At 34.5% G+C, this 20,180-nt stretch overlaps 1 pseudogene; it reads left to right on the top strand.

Moving 5' to 3' along the window:
• Positions 1 to 19,266: 19,266 nt before the first annotated feature.
• LOC123775917 (U6 spliceosomal RNA) lies at positions 19,267 to 19,360 on the top strand (annotated as a pseudogene).
• The last annotated feature ends 820 nt before the right edge of the window (positions 19,361 to 20,180 follow it).

Raw genomic sequence — 20,180 nt, forward strand, 5'->3', positions numbered from 1 at the left:
GTGAAATCATTATTCAGTATTTGTTGCTTTTACTACTTCCAAAATTTTTACATATTATCAACATTTCTCATTATTGATAAAAGGTTTTCATTTAAAGAAAAAGAACATAATTAGTACTGAGGATCATTTTCTTCCATAAACTAAATGTTTGTGTAACAACCCCCGCCCCACCCCTGGCCAATACTTCAAATGTTGAAACCTTAACCCCAAGGTGATGGTGTTAGCTTTTTGGAGTGATAAGATCATGAGAGCTGAGCCCTCGTAAATGGTACTAGTACCTTTATAAAAGAGACCCCAGAGGGGTCTTTTTCCCTTTATGCCATGTGAGGACACAGTGACAAGATGGCTGTCTATGAACCAGGATGGGGAGGCCCCAACCAGACACCAAATCTGCTGGCAGTTTGATGTTGGACTTCTCAGCCTCAGGAATTGTGAGAAGGATCTGCTGTTTATAAGTCACCTAGTCTATGGTACCTTGTTAAAGTAGCCTCAGAAGACTAAGACACTTTCTACCCAGAAAGAAAGAACAATTTGTTCACAGAAAAAATAAATAAAATAATTAGAAAGCCAGGCACCATAAAATAAGACCAAACAAAATAGTTAATTTCTGGATGGCAGAGAACTGATTCAACACCTACGTATCATTAAAGATAGACTGAGATATATTTAATTCAACTCTGTTTTTTTAATCTATACTTCCATATGTACACATGCATACCCCAATAGAATTTTTAATTACCCTTTACAATCCAGTATTTAAACATTAAAAGAAGAAAGAAAGAATTAAAAAAGAAAGAAATACAAAGCATTTATCATAGAATAAGGGGTTTGTCTTAATGTAAACCATCTGAATTTCTACCATTTTGGAGGAGGTTGTCCTGTCTGCTGAGAACACTGTTGTTTTGTTGCCTGAAACACTGCTAGCAGGTGGTAAAGATGAGGAGAAGACAGAAAGTGGAACACATGCCATTTGAGAAAGAATGGCTTGCTCTGTCTAGATCTAAAAATTATTAAATGGCAATTCTACAATATGTTGTTAGAAATTGATAGCCAACTCTACGATGTCCTAAGAAAATGAAGTACATTTTACCAAAAGACTGTAAATATTGGTGTTTATATTCTCTACAACACTGAGCTAGTAATATTTAATAATAATTAATGTTATTACCAATGCCCTTCACTCTCAAAAGCTGTATAAGCTGGCAAGGTGGATTAGTGACACATGTTTCATTTTTGTGATATTGAGACTCTATAAAATGACATATTAAATTCCTGCCTGAGCTGATTCAGCTCTTCATTTTTTTAATATAGATAAAATTGCTTACTATAATGCTTATTGAGGGTTCTCCTTTGAGCGAGACTTTAAATACTCAGTTGCTCCCTAATGTCCTGGGATTTTTTTTTTCCCCTGCTCAGGAGTTCCTTCAACAAGGCTGACTGATTTCCACTCCAAGTCAAGGTTTATTTAAAGTAGAACTTAATCAGTCTCCTACTTCATGGAGGGTGACCCTAAATGTCTAAAGAGGGAGTGACAAGAGGAGATGACAAATTAAATTTCAGTGCTCACCACTACCTTATAATGTTAATCAGTAGACCAACTGCTCCATATCCTTCATCATCTAGAATTTTTTTTTACTACTATAGTCATAACTCAGAATTAAATGTTTAAATATAAATATATGAAATGTGACATGTTTTGGAATTGAAGTGACAAAGGATACAACAATAACTACCAGATACTGTCCATCAGCAGAATTTTACATATGATATTTTAAAGAGAGTAAGTACTAAGAAGGTTGTGTTATTAATTTACTAACTTTGACTGAAACAATCTTTAATAGCTGTCAGGTGCTAGGTACTCAAAAAATAGTCATCAAATGCCTATCATGTGCCAAGCATTGTTATATGTGTTCTCAGGATACTACAGCAAACAATGATGTGCTGTCTTTAAAGAAATTAAAAAGGCTCAGTTCTACCTAGTTTTTGAACCCATCCCTGAGCAAACATGTTTGATTAGTATATGGTGGTAGCAGGAGATGGGATCTGAAATAAATTTAGCTGTAATTAGCATAGTGAGCCTCCCTTGTTGCTCTGAGCCACTGTGTTGATGTATTCAAGTAAGCTCACTGTCTTCCATTATCTATCCTTGACATGGACTTTTGTTTGGATGATTTTATCCCCAGTGGGATTAGAGTCAGGCCCTCAGTTTCAGCCTGTCCTTTTCATCCAGGATTCAGAAAACCTGCCTGGACAAAGCGGATAGCTCACTGAGAATTAAGATGTATCATTCTATCGGATTCTGAACTTCTACTACTATCCTGCAGTTTGACCAACTTAATACAATGGTTTGCTCACCTTCCTGGCTCTCCCTTCTATTTTGGATATAGCTCACGTTCAACCTAATCATTTAAAACAAAAATTGGCGAACTAAGGTGTGAGATCCAAATCTGACCTTCCCTTGTTTTTGTAAATAAAGTTTTTGGAACACAGCCACGCCCATTCATTCCCATATGGTCTAGGGTTGTTTTCATGCTAGGATGGTAGACTTGAGTAGTTGCAGTGCAGACCATATGGACCACAAAGCTGGAAATATTTATTGCCTGTCTTTTTACAGAAAAGTTTGCTGAGCCTTGCTGTAAGGCTTCTATTTGAAGTTGTTAACTATAGACATTATCTTTCTGACAAGTGGATTTGCTTTTTTTACTAGTAATCTAAACATTTTGTTTTTTTCTGCCCAATGTCTTTCTGTAGTTCCAGCATATCTCTCCAGGAAGCTTACTTAATGTATAACATTAAATTATTTCCTTATTGTTCACTGTGTAATGTTTCCTGATAGCTATTCATAGGCACAATGATGATAATAATAGTGAGACCAACAAGAAAAAATATCTTTTTTCACAGGCACCACTTCTATCTCTTTCATTTCTCTTTGAAACAGAGACTATCAGGACTAATTAATCACCCATGTTAGATTTATAAATCCTTTAACAGAAATAACCTTATTTGTTTTATTATCGTCTGTAGTTGGGTATCTTTTTTGCTCTTTTTCCTGCACAGGTTTGAAACTGAGGATTCCGGAATTTGCACCTGAGAAGTCACAGTTTAAGAGCTCAGGTGTTGGAAACCAGTGAGACTGAGTTTATTTCCCAGGCCCACCCCTACACTCTGTAAAAAAATTATCATATTGCATTCTGAATTGTTAATTATTATCAAAATAAATCAATATGATGTTTTCTATATGATCAACAACATTGACTGCAATGAGACTACTTAGCTTGTATTTTAATTGAAATTTTATTTTATTTGAAAAATGTGATTTTATATTTTGAATATACAAACATATAGATTTCATGTGGGTATGAGTACATATGACATTTCACAGGCTATAAGTCATCAGTATGCTCTTGCCACAACCAGTAGCATCTGTGATATTGAGCAGCCTCACAGGTCCTGACACATAATAAAGTGCTATATGGATGAAACAGGTAACAGGAGTGTTCCATCCATACTTGAAACCAGACCATCTTTACTGTCAGCAATGCTTAGATAGAGTGTGTAAGAGTTCCTTTGAAATGTTGATCACATTTTATCTTGATTTTTGCTAGAAAAACTAGCCTTACTGTGCTCTATTTTCATGAACTACCCCCAGAGTGATCAAGTATAGTTCAATAAATATCTCTGAAGATGCACACCTTATAAAGCCTTTGTAAAAAAATGTATTTTAATTACTATTTTAGTAGTAATTATACAGAAAAACAATTCCATTTCCAAATAGTACTGACCCTGCAATTAGATGTTTTAGTGGGATATAAAAGTTTTAAAAGATAATGGTGCAAATATTCAAAAGAAATTCAAAAATCAAAATTATTTTTAAAAGAAGAAAAACAAGGAAAGAAATACAAAGAAAAATACTCAAGTAAAATTGCAAACATTTGTCATGCTGTTTGGTATAATAAATAAAACAATAATGGTGAGGGATAGCAGACCCTCATTAATAGCACATATATCTTCCAGACCCCATATTTGTGCAGACTGAATGTAAACATGGTATATTTATATTAGAAATAAATATATTATATCTTGCATATGTGATATTTATCTTAATATATGTAATACGTAACATACTAATAAAATATATTTACTGTATTGCACTGAGAAGTAAACTTTGAGATTAAATAGGAAAAGTGTATCTATGTGTGTATACGTGTATGATGTGTTTACTCAGAGAGATAATGGGAAGGGTAGTTCTCAAGTTATTAACAAGTGGTTTAACCTGAGTTATATATGTGAAAAGTTTTAATTTTTTTCTCTATACTTTTCTATATTGTTAAGTATTCTATTGAAAGTGTATTATTTTTGAGAATGTATTATTTTTATAAGCACAAAAGCTATTCTTTCCAAAAATTGATCTTGCTTGTCAATAACCACATGTTGCTTAAAAGTATAAAGTTTAATTCCTTGTTGTGTATATAATTTCCTTCATGATCTGACTCAGTTTGTTTAATCTCATTCTTGGACTCCTCCACCTAAATATAACATGTGTCAACAATACCAAAATATTTTTAAAATCTCCAAAGGCCATTTCTTTCATGCTTCCATGCATTTGTTGATTGTTTTCCTCAAGTTTAATCCTCCATTTAATTATCCATCAAGCCAGTACTCAAGAAATATTGTCTAGCCAACTCAAACTAAGTGAGAGCCAATCAGAGCCCAGAGAACCTAACCAGGCCAAATATAAAAAGTAACATTGACTCTTCAATGTCCCCATTTCTTCCATTGTATATTGCTGTATCTCTCTTATTCTTCAAGCCTAAATTCTGGAGATTAGATCTAATTCAAGATCAAAACAAATATTTTTTTACTCTTTCTTCTCTTTGGTCTGGTATTTCTGTGAAGTGATAGCTAAGAGGACAAAACAGACACAAAAGCAACCTGTTTTGGTCATGTGCTGATAACTTCTTTCTCTTTGAGTAGACAATCTCTTATCCTATCCATCCTTACTAATATCCTTAGTCCAATTAATTTGAACACGCCTCTGTGTTTAAAGAGCAATATGCAGTATATTGAACCATTACATTTTATCAATAAGGACATGTTAAATTCATAAAATACAATATTTCTGAAATCAGAGATGTATCTTAATATGAATGGAATGGTGTTTTAGTGTTATGGTATAGTTTGATAGTAAAATTTTTAATTTTGTAGTGTTATATAAAATAATGCTATATCTTACAATCAGTAGCATCTTAGAATTGATTGTGTGAGAGGGAGCGTGTGTGTTTTGGACAAGTCTTACAGAATGTAAACTTCTTAATAAGAGTGAACACTGTCTCTGGTATACTTGGCACTTACTAGCCATCTAATAATCACTAGTAAAATTATTAAATAAAATGCTATCCACAGCAACATATGTGGATGCATGTAGTCCCATTGGAATGCCGAGTGCCTATACTTGAATTCTTTAGTAACACCTGAACGTATTCCGAGATCTGCATCTGAGGAGTATATGCACATCTCCAAAGCTGAGTGTAAGCAGGGGAAGATAAGCTCAGCCTAAAAATTTTGATTAGAGCTGCTAGTGAGAATGAGAGAAAACTCCAGTTAATCTAAATTCGTGTATGCCAAGAATTTTGCAAAAATAGCATGATCAGTATTACCAGGAAGTATAAGTACATGGTAGAAAGTGCTCTATTGTGAAGTTACTATCCTTGGTTAGCATAGAGTAATGTCTCCATTTCTTTCTTTTTTTGCTTTTCCTTTTCTCTACTTCTGTCTCTTTATCAGTTTTCATAAAGAACTCTCCGTCCATGAGCTTGTGTGTTGATGTGAGATTTCAACACCTGGATCCCCAGAACCTAAGAATATATTTCCTTGCATGGTAAAAAGAACTTTGCAGATATGATTAAGGTTCAGGACCTGGAGATGAGAGATTAGATTATCTGGGTGCACCGAATGTAATCACAAGTGTTCATATAAGAAGGAAGTAAGGGGCGCCTGGGTGGCACAGCGGTTAAGCGTCTGCCTTCGGCTCAGGGCGTGATCCCGGCGATCTGGGATCGAGCCCCACATCAGGCTCTTCTGCTATGAGCCTGCTTCTTCCTCTCCCACTCCCCCTGCTTGTGTTCCCTCTCTCGCTGGCTGTCTCTATCTCTGTCAAATAAATAAATAAAATCTTTAAAAAAAAAAAAAAAAGAAGGAAGTGAAGGCAGATTTGACTACAGAAGAAGAGAGTCATACAGAGAAAGGCAGTATCACAAGGGGAGCAGAGATTGGAGTGATCCAGCCACAAGCCAAGGAAGTAGGCGACCTCTAGAAACTGGATTCAGAAGCGAGAAACAAATTCTTCCTTGCAACTTCCAGAAGGAAACAACCCTGCAGACAATTTAATTTTAGCCCTTGCTTGCTTCAGACTTCTGACCTCCAGAACTGTAAGAGAATAAACTTGTCCTGTTTTAAGCCACTAAATTTGTGATAATTTGCCACAGCATCAATAAGTAAGTTAATACAAAGTGCTACACAGTTCCATTTTTAGCTCTTGTCTAACTATACTCCCATAGGAGATTTCATCTCCGCCTGAAATTGTAGTCACTATCTATAAGCGGTTGATGCCCAAATTCTTTCTCTGATGAAACATCTCTATCTAGATCTTACACATGCAATTTTAATACAAAAGGCTTCTTTCAAGGCAGATTCTAGGATGTTTGACCATTTCTTCACAAATTACAATTAAGTACTAAATCTAAGATCCCACGTCTTAATTGTTCCTAATTTACTTATTTTAAGCCCTCCTCTTCTCTCACAGCACCATTGTGATAAATTCTGTCATGTTTCCATATTGTTGTAAGAGTGACATTTTTGGAAAACATTTAATTATGTCAATTCTCTGCTTCTAATTTTTTTCTGTTCCTAATTTTTAAGAGATTCTAATATTAATAATATAAATCTTATCTATTTAGTAAGATGCATATATTCCTTTGTTCCTTTATAGTCTTATCTCAATATGGAACAGTCTCCACATATATGTTCTTAAATGACATTGATTGTTTCAGGCCAGTTATTTTGAAGACTATCCTTCATTCTAGATATGTGTGATTGTTTCTTCATGGAGCTATTAGCCTTGTTCTTTCATCTCCTGTATTTCCTGTAAGTGAACGTTAGGCATTGGGGCTAGAATAGATTCAGATTGCACATTTCAGGGATTTATATTTCCTAGGTGATTTTGGCTACTTATATTGTACTACACCAGGAATATCATGGTGTGAGGATGCAATTGTAAGAATGATCCTGAGTTTGATCATTTTAGAAGGTGTATTTTTTAAATTTACAATGTACAATTAATATGTAGAGTGATAATGGGCATCTTGTTTATACCCTGTTTTCTAAAACAGTTTCATGTAATGATTTTAGCATCCACCGATTATGTATGATCAAATGGATTATAACATGGAGTGTTATAAACGTGATTTTTAAATTCTATCATTTATTAGTTCTCATTCTTCTGTATAGATGTAATATATACACACTATATATATATATATATATAATTCATGGATTTTTTATTCAGTCTGTTACCACCAAAATAACATATTCCTTTACTGCTTACATCAAAATCTACTACTTACTACTAAAATAATTGACTGTTATTGATAATTTAAGACCATCTTTACAATTCTAGGATGTTTTTATCTCATGAGATATGCTAAAATCAATAATTTTAACAAAAGAAAGTATTTATGTTTGTTCTGTATCATAGAGAAAAGGGTACTATCTAAGCACTTACACTGTATGAAATCACTGTTCTAGGAATTTTCATGTATTCTTTTTCCAGTCAATCCTCAAAATATAGTATGTCTCTTGTAGCATTTGTTCACCACCCCTTACCTGCTATCTCCTTTTACAGATCAGAAAATCATACTCTGAAAGGCTAATTAATCTTCCCAAGAATACATAATTAGTAAAAGGTGAGCAGAATTTAAACCCAGGACTTTCAATTCCTACCCACCACAGTGCCTCTCTGAAGGTCTAGTCACCTTTATTTCACTGTTATGATTAAAAATAGTGACCATATTAGTCAGGATTCTCCAGAGAAACAAAACGAACAGTGTGTGTATGTGCGTTTGTGTGTGTAGAGAGAGACCGAGGAAGAGGGATTTTGAGGAATTGTCTCAGGCCAGTTGTGGTGACTGGCAAGTCTGGAATCTGCAGGGCAGGCCAGCAGGTTAGAGACCCAGGGAAGAGCCAATACTGTAGTCTCGAATCCAAGGGGAATCTAGAGACAGAATTCCTTCTTCCTCAGAGGACCTCATCTTTTTTTTCTGAAGACCTTCAGTTGATTGGATCAGACCCATCCACACTGTGGAATGTAATCTGATTTACTCAGAACCTACTGATTTAAATGTTTATCACATTTTAAAACACACCTTCACAGAAATATCTGGAATGGTGTTTGACCCAGTGTCTGTGCACCACAGCCTAGCCAAATTGACACATGAAACTGACCTAATGTGCTAAATTTCCATTTTATTTGTATATGTTTTAAATGCCATGCTTCACACATTTGACTTCTCCAGTGAGTCTTTTTTTCTCATTGAAATAAATATCCACATTTAAGTTCATTAATATTTTTTTTGTTTTTTATTGGTTGTATTGTTTATGGATTCATTAAACTTTGTTTCCCCATCCATCAATGATGTGTTTAATATTTATTAAGAAGTATGATATATTTAAACTAGGCTGTCTAGGAACTATAAGGGGCGTAGGTTAATGGCATCAAATTTTAATCCAGAGATGGTCTTCCTTGCTGGTTTTATGCACACCTTGTTAGATCTTAAAAATAATTTTGCAGTAAAACCTATGGACAGAGACAGTGTTCTTCCATGAGAGTGAAAGTATCATTGTGCTGCAAAAAAATACTTGACTGAACCCTATTCTCCAAGGAAGCATCCTGGGTCCTAGAATGCTAAGTAAAAGAAAGGCACAATATCCCATTCAGTCTTCATCTTCAGTCAATATTTTTAGGAGATGTGCTTCTAGGAAGGTCAATGTAGGCTTTCAGGAAAATAGACAAAATATAGTATTCCTGGGATACTCCCTGACTACAAGTGAAATCTTTGTTGTTCAATTCATTCATTGGGTTTCAAAATGACATCAAACGCCTAAAATCCCCACATTCTTTCATGAGTTATTTAGAATCTCCAAAATGTTCCATCTTGATTCTCCTGCAACCTTAAACTAAGGTGATATATCAGTATGTCCAATAACTGAGAAAAGCAAGTGGTAAGCTGTCTTGCCTGTAGTCCAGGTACCACTTCATTCATCCTAACCTATTCCAATTATTCCCTGACTTTATTCTTTTACACCTATTACATTCTGGATAATTTTGTATTTATTCTTTAATTCTATAACTTTGACCCTCAGAATTGTGGCTGAGACTCAGCCCTTCAGCTGCTACTTGTTTTAGGTAGGAGCCTAGCTCTTCAAGATTTAATTTCAAATTGTAGATTAATTGGCTGGTGTTATATTGGGTCTTTTCCAATCCCTTGCTTATATGCTTTGGAGTGAGACTTGTTCTGAAAATAATGCAACACTCTGCGTGGATTGACAACAACAAGAAAGGGATCATTTGGACATTCATCTAACATCTATACCAGAAACTCATACCTCTAATGTGTTTTTAGAAACCACTGGTAATTTTTCAAAATGCTACAAGCTTTAATCATTTGATTGGAAGCTTTAGTATTATTTAGAAATAGTGATTATCCTACTGATTGTGAGGAGCATAGAAAGAGCCTAATGACTTTGTTCTTTATATTATTGATATTAAAAAATGATGTTAGAAAAGTCCTATGGCTCATAGGAAATTTGTGTCTATTATTGAAGAGGACCCAGTGGCATTACCTGTTTAGCTTTGCCTCTGACCTTCAATATATCCTAGAGTTTCAGAAAATATTCTTTCACTAAAAATGAATGAAACCAAAGCAGAGAATTTCAAGGAAGAACTTGAGCCTCAAGGGATATAGGCCTGTACACAGATTAGCATGACTGGAAGTTGAACAAAGGGGCAGCCGCAGCTTTCCCCTGACCTTTTCCCTTCACTCAGTGGCATTTATATGAGCTTAGACTGCAAGTATTTTCGAGATGGCAGAAAGCAGATCTGGACAGAGTTCAAGCTATACTGATTCTTTTTTGCTCCAAAGAAATGTAGCAAGTTATTTTTTCTCTTTTTTTCCCCCTTGACCCCTGACATAAATAAAAGGGAAAAAAAGAAGAGGAGAGAAAAAGAAAGAAAGAAGAAAGAAAGAAAGAAAGAAAGAAAGAAAGAAAGAAAGAAAGAAAGAAAGAAAGAAAGAAAGGAAGGAAGGAAGGAAGGAAGGAAGGAAGGAAGGAAGAAAGAAAGAGAAAGAAAGAAAGAAAGAAAGAAAGAAAGAAAGAAAGAAAGAAAGAAAGAAAGAAAGAAGAAAATTCTACACTGGTAGATGAAAATCTAGTTTTTGATACTAAGCTACAAGGCAGTTAAGTTAATGTGAATTTAATTCTGTTCATCTTATGAAGAGGAAATCCTTTATGCCAATTTTTAGAGAGAAAAATTTAGGGAGCACTAGGACAAAAATAATTAAAATGAAAACCACCTCTGTATTCACTAATGTATTTCCAATAACCCATTTTTACAGGTTTTTCCTGTATAGGTATTATAGTTGTACAGTAAGAAGAAAATGTGAATAGTAGCAAAATTAACCTATAAAGAGTCATTCTCATATGCTAACATTTGTGTTGAACTTATTAATTCCTGGAAACTTTCCTAGCATTTATTTTTAACTTTTTGACAATTGTTTCTATTAAAGCAAAATTAAAGTAGACATAAACACACAGATTATAATACACATACACACAGACACACAACTATTGACCTTGATGCACCAAAAGACAAAAGTCTCTATAGCCATCCCAAATATTCTCACCCAACTGACATCACTCGTAATTTAAGTTGATAGTTTCCTGCCTACTCTCAGCTTTTCACTTAAACCCTTTTTCCATCTTGTCTTCTGAGGATTTTTTTTAACCACTCAACTGAGGTATGATTGACATGTAAAAGGTCATACAAAATTGATGTATACAATTTCTTGAGTTTGGAGATAAATACACCCCCATGAAACCATCACCACTATCAAGGCCATAGACATATCCATTACCTCTCAAAGTTTCCTCCCATTCCCTTCATTATTATGATGATAATTATTATTTTTGTGTGTGTAGGCAGTAAAAACACAAAACATAAAAGCTACCCTCTTAGTAAACTTTGAGAATATAAAGCAGTATTGTTAGGGACTTTGTTGGTAACTGAAAACTCGCTTGGATACAATTAGGGACAACTTGTAAGTTTTAGGGAGCTGGTGTTCCTCAAATAACCCTCAAACAGTGGGGACTGGCGTCATCAAGGAATCAATGCAAGATCTCCCTTCTTCTGGAGGGATGATTCTGAATCTTGTTCCACAGTTTCATAGAGATTTCTTAGAGGACTGAGCCAGAACCCTAAAACAGCAATTATATTAACCCAAGTTTATCTTCCCTGCCTCACACTCTCTGACTTGTACTCCTGAGATCACCTCTCATATGCATTACCTGTACCCAAGTTTTTATCTCTAAGTTTGTGCTTAGGACAACTAGAAACTGACATAGTGGAACAAAATAAATACAAGTTGTTCATTTAAGTTGTTGAAAAAGTCAAGGATAAAATAGAAAACTTGGTGAAATTGAATTCTGACAGGATTGTAAAATGACCAAAACACACTGGTTTTCAATTTAATTATTTTATATTTGCAGATCAAGACTCCTATGATAAATGCAACTATATTAAAGCTATCTAAGTAAAACTATTTTAAGTGAATGATACATTTATTTTTACTGATGGTAGAATAAAATATAATTCTGCAGTTACAAAATAATTGGAAGTTCCCTCTAATTAATTTTGTTAGGATTTCAACTGTTCGTATTTGTTAGTTGCCCAAAAAAAGAAAATAATTCTAGTCAATATATTTATCATTATTATAACTAATATCTTCTCTATTGAAAAATCTGTGTTTGGTTTAATCTTCAAAATTACTTAACTATCTTCAAATGAATTCTGTTCCAACTAAATTTTTAGTTCCTCTTTTCTTGCCGTAGAGAATAAATCACTTCCCTAAGGGGGGCGGGGGGACGGAGGTGATTCACACTACCCGCCTTAAAATAAATTTATCTTTATTTCCTTTTAAATAAAATTTGGATATTTATTATGCCCATAAGGCAACATCACTTACAATACGTGAGAGTGAGCTTGTGCATTCAGGGTTGCCAGTAGCCCAGCTCGTTCTGGGTAAGCGTAAGCAGTAATACCCATACTTTTTTATTGGCTAATGTCGTAAGGTGGCATCTGCCATCAGCATCCTGATATAAACTCACCATTGCTACAGCATCTGTTCCATCACACAATGTTCTATTTCTGTGTCTCGCACATCTCACTAGAGAGGAACAAATAGACTATTTTAAAATAAGTTGCCAGTGTTTCTAAATGAGAACTCAAATCATCTTGCCAGAAATGTGCGTGTCAGAACAAGAATAAACTATGACTTGTGACTTTAAAGAGCATTAAAAAATGGGTTAATTGTTCCATTTATATTTAAATATTAAAATTATACAATTAGATAATGGGAGCACAGATTTATGCTCCACTTTTCATCTTTTTTTTCCCTAATATGTGTAACTTAGTTTTCATTTTGGACTGTAAATCTATTAATAAATAGCACAAAAGTGTGACAGATGTTTTTGAAACTTGGTAGATTCAACATAGTTTGTTTTCTGTGCCAGGTATTTCTCCTGGGACACAGTGAATTAGAATTGAAACATGAATTCATCGATCTCTTCATCCATTCACTCAATAAGTATTAATTGATCATACTATGTTCAGGGACATAGGGATAAAATAAATCTTTAAAAGGCAGTGACAGAAATGTGCCTGCTTTCAGGAAGCTTATCATTCTGGAAGAAAAAGGTGGAAAATAAGAAAATAAAACATGTAATATACATCAGGTGACATTAGTGCTGTGAAGGGAAATAGAAGAGGCTATGGGATAAAAGTTGCAAAACAGGGTGTTACTTTAGAAAAAGTGATTTGAGAAAAGGTTTCTGATTCAGTGGAAAATATCTCAAGTGAAGTTAAAAATTGAAATCAAAGATTAAGGAAACGTATAGTTATTTCTCCCTTGTAGGAAAGCTGATTATAAAACATCCTGAATTGTTAAAAGAGAGTAATATACTTGTGGCAAAAGCTAGTCAGAGAAACCATAAGAATCAACAAGACCAAGATTTTGCAGTCCCAAAGCAGAGGATAAAAGTATGTAAGAAAATGTCAAACAGGCCAGTCCCTAGGAAGGCTTTCTACTGTGCTTCAGTGCAAGGATGTATTTTGATGCAAACCCTGTACATAGCTTACACAACTTAAGGGAGAGGAGACTGCTTTTTCTTTGCTTAAGAAGTGCAGCATAAATTATTACCACAACGTTAAATTAGTCTTCTTACTGCTTTACAACTGTTTGAGAACATTTTGCATGAGAAAAAATATGTCCAAATATAAATGAAGGCCACCCAATGTGTGAAAGGTAGCAGCATTTTGTGGCACATGGGGTGTCGCTCAAAGAAAGAAAAGACATGACAAAATTTCATTCAATCATGTATTTATTCAATTAATTTATTTAAGCAGTATTCCCTTTAAACTAAGTAGAAATACTGTAGGACTAAGAGCTTCAAGTTTTTATTGCTGTTCACAGAACATAAAACACTGCCGTTATTTCATTTTGTGTGTATTTTAACTTAAAAAAGGCTAAAAATAGTTCTGAATGTGTAGAACATAAATTACCAGAGAACCATGTTATATTTAAACTAGATTTTCAAGAATGCTGGATGTAAGCTTCTGAACAAATAAATCAATAAGTGAATAAATCAATGGAAATATTTGAGCAAATACAGCCTCTTACTATGATGTTAAGATAGGATCTTTTCTTTCATCAAGCTTTGAATTTAGTTATAGCAATAGCACCTATTAAAATAATGGGGAAGTGCTAAAGAGGTAATGGCCAGTATTATAAACATAAGACTGGATCTGCATATTATTTGATGGTGTGTGCATATTGTTGTGAAAATCATACAGGGTCCAGGGTCAAAAGATGTGGATTCCTACCTTATCACTGCAGTTTCCTAACAGGATAACTTTGAGTTTCAGTGTGTTCATCTCTAAGTAATCAACTATGTGGGACACCTGGCTGGCTCAGTGGGTTAAGCTCCTGCCTTCAGCTCAGGTCATAATCCCAGAGTCCTTGGATTGAGTCCACTGTCTATTCCTTGCTCAAAAAGGAGTCTGCTTCTCCCTCTGCCTACCACTCCCCCCTTCTTGTTCTCTCTCTCTCCCTCTCTGACAAATAAAAGAATAAAATCTTTAAAAAAAAATAATCAGCTATGCAAAACTTTCTGAGGGGAGGCAAAGAGAGAAAGGGAGAAAGACTCAAATGAAGCAATGCATATGAAAGGTACCAAAAGTGGTTTTGGTTTTAACCACCATTCACACAATATTTCAGAAGGATAGTTTTATTGATTTATTCATCTCTTTATTGAACAGATGTTTATTGAGCCCCAGTTATATGGCAGGCACTGTTCTGGGTGCTAGATACATAGCACAGAAGAGACCAATCCTCTGCTCTGGGCAAGCTTATATTCTAGGGGAGGGAATAGAAAATGAACAAACAGGCATGCCAAATATCAGATAAAATTATAAACACTGGAAAAAAATAAAGCAAAATAAGGGGATGCAGAGTGACAGCCTTTGGGGAGAACTCTTCTATTTTATTATGTTTTAAAGATTTATTTATTTATTTTAGGGAGACAGAGAGTGAGAAGGAGAGAGCATGTGACCGAGGGGTGGGGGGAGAATCTCAAGCAGACTCCCTGCTAAGTGTGGAGTTTTTGTTGGGCTCAATCCTACCACCCGTGAGATTATGACCCGGTCACACAACCAACTGAGCCACCCAGATGCCCCTGGGAGAACTATTTTAAACAGGCAAACCAGGGAAATCCTTTCTGAGATATGTCACATAATAAAAGATACACATGAAAGAAGGATGAAAACTATGAAAGTTTTTAGGGTAAGAGAGTTTCAGGAAAATGGAGAAATAAATGCAGGCACAGTAGGGGAAATAAACTCTGTGTATTGGAAAAAGAGCAAGGAGGACAAAGTGAGTGAGGAGCAGTATTATAGAAGGGAGGGCCAGAGGGTTTGTGGAAGAGGACCTAAAATGGGAAGGGAGATGGGGATAATCAGAAAAAACAGAATGTAGAACTTTACCAGGATCTGGAAGGAAAGTTGAGATTTGTGTAGAGAAAGAGGAGAAGGGAGGGCCTCCATGATGAGGGAAACATGGAAAAGGAATTGAGTAAAGTAAACATTAAAATATTGAGGGAATTAGGATCATAATGGGAACTGTAATGGGATAGTGAGTCAAAGCGACAGTTTAGAAACAAGCAGCCATAAAATGGCTCTTTGATATAAAAACTGGCAATGATAAAAAGGATGGTTTGAAATGATGAACATCTGAGGTCAGAGGTACCCACAGATGATACATTAGCCCAAGTAGGCTAACTGATTTAAGAAATGAACCACTAAATCTCACCGGGTTTGCACAAATAGTTTATCTCTTTTTAAAATCACAGAGAGGGCAGACCCTCCTGGGGGTGCCACTCTACATGGCCATCCAGACCCCCACAGTCCTGCCACATGGTTGCTTCATTGGCCTCTGAAGTCCTTGAATTCCTCTCCTTTCAGCCAACTGATGAAAAAAATATGGCCTGGGGTTCAAGGGCGTTTCTTCTCTATTCTGGGAAGCGGAACTGATTTTTTCGTATTCAATAAGCTGAACCCAAGTCAAGTGGCCACATGTCACTGAAAAAGAGCCTGGAAAATACAGTCCAGTTGTATAATCAGGAAGGAAAACAAAACAGAGAAAATACAGTCAGAGATTCATAGACATTAGGTGTAAGTAAATAGCACAAAAGAAATGTAGTCAAAAAGAATATATATATTAGAAAGAATAATAGCATATGTAAAATAAATAGCACAAAGAAAACCACCCAATATCATAGATGCTATCTCTCTTATTTTAATATTCCTATTAAAATAAATATGAAAAATTATCATCAAAAAGCTTTTGGATAAATATTATTAGGGCCAACTCTTCATAACAAAATGTTCTTTTATTAAAATATTACCTTTAGAGTTGAATTTCATATTTTCTAGTTTTCTACCCACTCTTAGAGTACAGCAGTGTGGACTGTGGCATTTCAATAATGGGATTATTTTTAATCATTTATTTTTTCTCATGTTCCCTAAGTGAATAATGCTGGTTCATTATGTCCTCATTCTAAAATGCAATATGTGTATGCATCTGTGTGATTTTTATTTATTGAAAAACTATTTTTTCTTACCAGTTAGAAACAAAGAGAGCTTAAAATGAAGTTTTCCTCTTAATTTAAGGCAGATATATAAAATCAGCAGCTTGGTATCTGGAACTATTTGGAAGCATTAATGAAAGCAAGATTTTAAAATATAAAGTAATATTCTTTAAAGATAATGTAGTAGCTGTGAACTTATCCAGAATGGTTGTTAAAATCACATATGGCCTTACAAATCTGACCTGTGGGCTGTGACTTAAAATGACCCGGTGAAAAGTTGATCAATTTCCCTATGCTTTAAACGTCTATGTAGTAGTAGTGGCGATGGTAGTAATAGTAGTAGTAATTATAATAAAACAATTGCATTTTTTTTAGATTTTATATATTTATTTATTTGACAGAGAGAGAGAGACAGCCAGTGAGAGAGGGAACACAAGCAGGGGGAGTGGGAGAGGAAGAAGCAGGCTCCCAGTGGAAGAGCCTGACTTGGGGCTCGATCCCAGAACTCCAGCATCACGCCCTGAGCCGAAGGCAGACACTTAAGGACTAAGCCACCCAGGTGCCCCAAAACAATTACATTTTTTAAAGTTCACTAGGTAGCAATTCTCTTGATCAAGGAGACACAACACAGAATTATCGTTGATTGAATTCTGGTGTAGCATTAGTTAAACCTATATGTGTGAAATAACTATTGGCTTTACATCAGATCTAAAATCCTCCTATCATTCTCTCATATTTATTCTCTCTCCCTCTCTCTCCTGCTATTATCTGGTGGCTAAAATCTGACTTGATCTTATCACTCAAAAATATTAACTTCTGATATAAGCAGGTTCTATAATGGTAGTGCTTGTGGAAAGCAGTGTTTTTTAAAAGTATTTTTCCTCATATATCCTCCATAAGAATTTAGAATAAAACAAGTGTTTTAAAGAAAGTTTCCAGGTTGACGACTTAATGGTAACGGTTTAAAATAGCTAAGTGTTTTAAAATTTTGTGTCATTAAATATTGGCATTTAAAAATGGACAGGTTATGTCAACTTTTTAAATTCTATCCAATGAGATCTAAATATCATGATTGGTTACAAAACATGGCTAATTTAAAAGAAATAAACAAGTGTTACATCGCATGGTTTTTACTTCTTTAGATCATATTCAATCCCAAGTCCTTCATCGAATTTTATTCAAATATCTACAATACATTTAAGTCTTTGTTGAAAGCCTTTTATTGTTTCTCTACAATAAAATATATATTTAAATTTAAAATTATTTTTAAAATTTCCTATAAACATAAGACAGTAAATATTAAAAATTATTTTATGTTGACATACCTTTACTATTATATACAAATGTAATGAACAATTGATCAAAGATATTCTATCATGTATCCATGGATGAATATTATTTATTGTGTGAGTAATGTGGAGTTGAACATTCATTCCATTCTTTTATTAAAAAAAATAGGTCTGAGCATGAAGAAACTATGTTCATACAACTAAATAGATTTGAACAGACTTGTTATAAGCCCATAACTAAATTCTTTGAACCTCTTCTGAGTTTTGTGCAAAAATCTCATGCTGATTTCCCATTTAAAAAATATTTCATCATCTGTCATCCGGTAACTAAATTTGGTTCTCCTTCAACTCTGTTAAAAAAGTATGAATTGGAAACCACCTGAAAAACTATTTGTCTTCTAGTCATTAGAGTCCTTCATTTTCTCAACCTTAACATCAAAATCTAGTTTATCCTCTATATTTATACCAGAGAGGGTGAGGGAGGTAAGGAGGAAGAGAAAAAGAAAGAGAGGGAATGAGAGAGAATGAGGGAAACACTGGAGAATTTTACATTCTGAAAAAACATACCATAATTAGCCTTAGGATGGGTGAGAAGTGTCCCTTTTTAGTATAAAGTGTACATGATAAATGTAATAGAGAAAGGAGATGTAGGAAAGAAACTGCTTCACTCAGGAACCTTATCAGTCTTAGGAAAGAATCCATATGGAAGTGAGGATCAGGAAATTAATTTTCTCAAAACCATCTGTGCTTGTATCTTATAACCCCAGGCTATGTATACCCCAGTTGGAAGACAACTGGTCGGTCTAAGGAGGCTGTCTGCAAACTGGAGACAATCCCTTGGAGAATTTGAATATGCAGACTGACACTGTTTCCTTCCTTAGTCCCTTTTTGGGGGGGTCACATGTCACAGATGGCATGCGATATGTCCTGTATAAAGAGTAGAAGTTCCACATCCTAGAATGATTGACAGTGTCACACTTAATCTTCTATTTGCTTCAGCATTTTCCAACTTAATGAAGTTTGCATGTACACAGTTGAATGGACTTACACACTATATGTCCTTTAGATTTAATTAGTACAATACTGACAAAATGGACCAGTGGACTACAAAGATTTCTGCCAAATAAACATGTATTAAAGATAATCAATGATTAATAATCCAAACATGAGCAAACATCAGAAAATGGCAGAAATCAAGTTCAATCTTCTGGTAGACCAACTGCAACACAAAATGTGATAGTTTAAACTGACATGACAAGAGGACGCCAGAAAATTTCTAAATCATGAAAAGACAATGTGACTATACATGTACTTAATGAAATCATTAAAAAAAGTTTGATCATTTTTCACACCTCTGTATTTTGTTGTGACTTACAATGTACATACTTCCATTAGGTAAGAAGTATGTGTACATAATTTATAAATAAATAAATGTATTTTGGAATATTTGTCCAAAAATGTTTTAATGAGGGGATGTGGTATCAAAAAATTGGGGGGACCATACTTGCTTTGGCAGCACACATACTAAAATTGGAACAATACAGAGATTAGCATGGCTCCTACGCAACATGCAAATTTATGAAGTGTTTCATATTAAAAAATAGAAAAAATTGGAGGGACCACTGGTCTAGAGAAAGCACTAGGGTTAACTTTCTTATATGATAAAAAGAACAATAGCTTAGGAGCTACCTATCTAGAAATTTTGTCAGCTTTATTTCCTCTCGATATTTTGCCCTAAATGGCAAATATAGAAGAAGCAGTGAAGTTTGGGGACAGTCTATTTCCAATGATGCTTATGACAACATAATTATGCTATTCTACCTTTGTAAATAGTGTCAATGATATTATGGTTTTCACATAATTTATATGTAAATAATTAAAGACAATGATTTTTTTGGAACAATATCCTATAAAGATTAGAAAAAGGTATGTAATTAGACACAATTTTCTTGTAAGGTGAGTCATTTCCCAACAATATTCTCAATATAAATTCCAACGGAACTTCCAGAATATTTGAGTCATGACCTGAACACTGCTTTGTCTGAAGCTGGCATTCCTACCACAGAGAAGCAGAAGTCTCTGAAGAAAAAAAAAATCGGTCTCTTTGCCAATTTTACAAGTTGGCCATAGCTATAATCATCAATTCCTTCACAGATACAGAGTTTGCATATAAGATTTTTTGTGTGTGTCTGTGTCCTATAGCTCTGGGCAGGTGTTCAATTTAGTGATGATATTACCATTAATGCATAGGCTTCAGGTTAACAAACATGGAACAAATAATATTTTTATTTCGCTGCTGACCAAATTATAGATACTTAATTTCTAGAAGATGCGTGACTTGAAATACCACTGTGCTTTAATATAATCAATGGGTAACATCTAGTTCCTTATTTCAGATGTAAGAATTACAATCTAGAC

This window comes from Ursus americanus, chromosome 8, assembly GCF_024610735.1.
Source record: "Ursus americanus isolate L20-20 chromosome 8, mUrsAme1.1.p, whole genome shotgun sequence".
NCBI classification, from domain to species: Eukaryota; Metazoa; Chordata; class Mammalia; order Carnivora; family Ursidae; genus Ursus; species Ursus americanus.